The sequence below is a fragment of the Vespa mandarinia genome, chromosome 3, assembly GCF_050613455.1.
Source record: "Vespa mandarinia isolate Hongniang chromosome 3, ASM5061345v1, whole genome shotgun sequence".
NCBI lineage: Eukaryota > Metazoa > Arthropoda > Insecta > Hymenoptera > Vespidae > Vespa > Vespa mandarinia.
This window is the reverse complement of record NC_140812.1, coordinates 8,750,001-8,755,000: the sequence shown is the minus strand read 5'-3', so window position 1 is coordinate 8,755,000 and position 5,000 is coordinate 8,750,001. Positions and strand designations below refer to the sequence as shown.

Below are 5,000 nucleotides of genomic sequence, written 5' to 3'. Positions count from 1 at the left end.
AATTAAATTGATATTTTTATTAGACTTGTCGATTATAAAAGAATAATAAATAAATGAATGAATTAATTAATTAAAACAATAGGAACAACAGAATTTTCTTATACTGTTTACTCAAATTTAAAAAAAAATATATTTATATACATATATATACACATGTATAAATATATAATGTATACTTTGTATCAATATGAAATTCACCTAACTCGTTTCTAGAGTCAATATATATATATATATATACACCTTTTTTTTCTATTTTCTTACATAAGTTTTCTAAAAAAGGAGCAAAAAGATAATATCGTATTATAAAAGAAACAAAAAGAAAATTCTAAATAAATAAGAGAATATAGATAAAATAAAAAAAAAAAAAAAACAAAAAAAAAGAAAAGAATAAATAAGTAAATAAAACAAATAACGTAATTCGTACAAACAAATTCGTTTTTCCGTCCTATCAAAGAAAAGAAATTCGACGAGATATTCTCACGGATAGAGCCATTTACTTGTACTTCTAATCATGCACCATGACAATCAGAGACGAGACGCACGTGGAATTAAGCAGTAGCGTCCTTTAACCTTTGGCACCCGAGACACGTCTATGACGCGTGGCTCGACGACCATTCGACATCTTCTTTTTGCTCTCTCTCTTACTCTCTCTCTCTTTCTCTCTCTCTCTCTCTCTCTCACTCTTACACAAACACACACAGACACATATATGCACGCACACATTTATACACATAGTCTTTCTCTCTTACTCAACGTCACTCGATATTTCTTATTCTCGAACTCGTCACACACGTCACGTTCATTCATAATATCATTGAAAGTTTTTACTGAAGGTCGAGAAAATCGACGCACGTAGAAAAAAAAATTTGTTCGAATACAATTTGTTATTATTGATCGAATGATAAAAGGAGGCATTCAAAGAGAGAAAGAGAGAGAGAGGGAGAAAGATAGAGAGAGAAAATCATCGTAGGAAATATCAGCGACGTTCGCGATCCGACGGCAACACGATTCGCTCAGTTTTGCATCGGACACGTTGCTTGCTGACGTTTTTTTTTTATTAAAACATAAAAAAAAAAAAAAAACAAAATTCGTTAAAAATAAGACTATTTAACTATTCGATTCGCTTTGTTTTTCCATTGCAAAATTTTCATGTGACAAAAAAAAAAGAAGCAAAAAAACCAAAAAAATATTATTCCACGTATGAAGTAAATGCTGAAGTGAAAAAATTTATCAAATTATTACGCGTTACGTTGTTTCGCGAAAAAAAGAACAAAAAAAAAAAAAAAAAAAAGAACGAACAACAACAAAAAAAGAAAAACAATTGCAAAGACGATTTAAACGTAAAATTTTAATAATATAAAAATTATTATATCGTAAAGATTGATTTATATAAAAATTCTTATATTGTAAAAATTAAATTTTATAGGAAAGTAATATTATAACAGGTATGAAATAAGTATTAAAGTGAAAAAAAAATAAAAGAAAAAATAGAAAAAAAATAACAAATAATGGAAAGATCATATCTATTTACATTTTAAAAATTTGTCGAATTATTGCACGTATATGCATCTTATATCGCGTATCGAAATATAAAACATATTGCAAAGACGATTTTAATAGTGTTAAGTGCATGATTTTGTGTCGTAAAATTTGTATAAAAAAGATTTGTATGAAGAAAAAGAAAGAAAAAGAAAGGATATATTATTAATCCAGATACAAAAGTAAATATCATAAAGTAAAAACAATGATAAAAATTATATTGTATTATTATTTGTTCTTTCTCCTTTTTTTTTTTCTTTAGCAGCAAATTTATAATATCTTAACTTATTTGACTTTTTTTTTTTTTTGTTATTTATTTCTTTCTTTCTTTCTTTTTCATTATTCTTCCATCATATTCATCCAGTGTATACATTCAAACGTTAAAAAAAAAAAAAAAGAAAAAAAGCAAAGTAGAAATCCTTTAAATAGTCCTGTTTAAAATCTTTATATCTATATAATAGATCGTTCGGTCGATCTTTCATCGATCTTAGTTATACTTCTTTTCCTAACGACATTCAATCGTATTCAAAGTCAAATTTCAAATGATTGAGAACTTATATAAGTGCTCGATATCCAAGATAATTTAATTGTAAACCAATAGGCGGGCTATAAAAAGAATTTATAAATGTCTTACGATTGAATTTAAATGTTTAATCCATAGGATTTAAGATATATATATATATATATATATATATATATATATATATATATATATATATATGCATATATATAATTGCATAGGATCGGAACAGAAAAAGGATCCTTACGAGGTGGATGGAATTAAAAAAAAATAAATAAATAAATAAATAAAAAAAAAAAGAAAATAAAAAAAGGAAAAAAAATCTTGATTACGATCCACGATAAGATTCACGATCGTACGGATTTACGACGGAGATCGAATTTTCATAGTGATCGTTATTATACTTTCACTTCTTATTTTATATTTCTTTTATTCGTATTATTTCTCTGTTGTTTATTATTTATATTATATATATACATATATATATATATATATATATATATATATTTTATGTGAGCGTATTATAACAGTGTGCAAGCATAATCTAATACAAATCATGTGTAAATATTAATATACATATATATCTACATAGGATATATATATATATGTATGTACTACGATTTATAGATATGCGTATAGTACGTAAAGGACTAGGAAACATGCTCGATCAGAAACATCAACGAAGCTTAGCGAAGCGAAACATTCATAAAAGGCACCAAAAGCGAAGTAGCCCCGGCATATTGAGCACATTATTATTTTCATGGTGTCGTATCAATTGCGATGGAGCCCCATGTACAAAGAGGAATGCTGGTTAACTAGCGATCGTAAATAATGTGTTGGTAATATTCACGAAGAAAGAGCAAGAGTAACAGAAAGTAACAGAGAGAAAGAAAGAAAGAAAAAAAGGGAGAAAGAAAAAAGTAAAAGAAAAAGAAGAAGAAGAGAGAGAGAGAGAGAGAGAGAGAGAAATTCGAAGTTCAATTCGCGAAAGCATCGAAAATTACGAGAAACTACATTCCACATAGTTTTCTTTCGCAAAGTAAAATAAACGTCATTGACACGTTCGCTGAATTTCACTTAAAGCATTTCTAAATATATATATTTATATATATATATATATATATATATATATATATATATATATATATATACCTTCATTTCACACATCTGATTCTAAATAAGATGACAACAATAATAGTTATAGGTTTCTCTTACAAGGAAATATTTTCATAAAGACACAGAAATAACAATAAATATTTTCTATTCTCTACTATTTATTATAGGTATCAGTATTTTTATTTGTTAATCAATGTTGAAATATATCGTTAAATAAATGATATCTCGATTAATATCTTAAATGCGATAAAGTATCGACAGATAAGTAATATAAAAATAAATAGTACGAATAATTATCTTGGTTGTATTTTTTCTCCTTCTTTCTTTTTCTTTTTCTTTTCTTTTTTTCTTTTCTTTTTATTTTTTTTCCCTTATTTATTAAAAATACCGACCGTCCATTTAAAATACTGACAAGTTATTTATTTAATACTTAAACATATTTTAATTATAAAATATTTTCCAAGTATTATCGATTAATCGTTATAAATAATATCGACGTACTTATATCACCGATTATTTTTTTTTATTTTTTAATACACATTTACAAAAAAAAAAAGAAAAAATATTTAAAAAAATATTTAAGAAAATATACTATACCCTAATAAATAGCAGGCATTTTTAATCGAACTTCGAAAGAAAATAAAATACATTTATAGTCTTCTTGAATGATCTCTCGGTATATTGGAATAAAGTGTTACAAAAAAAAAAAAAAAAAAAAAAAAAAAAAAAAAAAAAAGAAAAAATGATGGAATCAAAAGGAGGAACTTCTCGACAAAAACAAAAACAAAAAGAGAAAAAGAAAAACAGGAAAAAAAAATAAATAAAGAAATAAAGTGGAAAGAAAAAGGCAAGAATCTCGAAAGACTATAAGAGAAATCGATTTCTACGAAAAGTATTCGTTTATTATTCGATCCGATCGAAGGAATCTTAAAGGAAATAAGGAAAGTGCAAAGATATCAATGTAGGAAATGATATCGATGTTGGAATGGCAAAGAACCCTTAGAATTTTAAGAGAGCCTTCCAACTTCGAAGGCAAAGAGGCACGTATGTATCTACTCGCTAGGCACGTTCGAGTGGTGACAAGAAACTTAATAGCCGGTCTAGAAATACAGGTTTTAACGTAGCGGTCGTAAAGATCGATTACCTTAGCCGCGGAGTGTTTAGATCGACGCTAATACCGGTAGCCGCCGCGCGTGTGTATCGCCGACCAAGCGCTGCTTCCCCCGAGCGAAAGCTGAAAAATGTTGTTGGGGCGCGTACAGCCCATGATACATATACAAATATCATATATATATATATATTCTATATCTTATATATATATACACTATACATATATGTACAAATATATAGATATATTATACATATTTATATTATATATATATATATATATATATATGTATGTATAATATATGTAAAATGTATATATATATATAAATGTGTATATATATATGTATATATATATATATATAAATATTTCTCTACGTTCTCGTCGGTGCTACTGCAATCCATAAAGAAATTCTTTCGTTTCGTCGTCGTCGTCGTCGTTGTCGTCGTAGTCGTAGTCGTACGAGATAAGGATAGTACGAGCAGCAAACGTTAAGAGAGTCCGGGACACATCGGCGAGTCGACATATTTCACGAGGTTGCCACGACAAATCACGTTTCCCTCGGCACCACCGACGTGGCGCGGTTACGGTTCGCGGATTGCTTCGAGACGCGTCTTTCGCCTTGCCGAGAATAAGAGGAGAAGAAGAAGAAGAAGAAGAAGAAGAAGAAGAAGAAAGTGGAGAAGGAGGAGGAGAGGGAGAAGGAATGCTAACGAGAGA

At 28.1% G+C, this 5,000-nt stretch overlaps 1 protein-coding gene across 2 annotated transcripts in view; it reads right to left on the bottom strand.

Moving 5' to 3' along the window:
• LOC118447768 (uncharacterized) overlaps positions 1-5,000 on the bottom strand; it is a 34,972-nt gene that overhangs the window by 27,978 nt on the left and 1,994 nt on the right. The window lies entirely within an intron of this gene.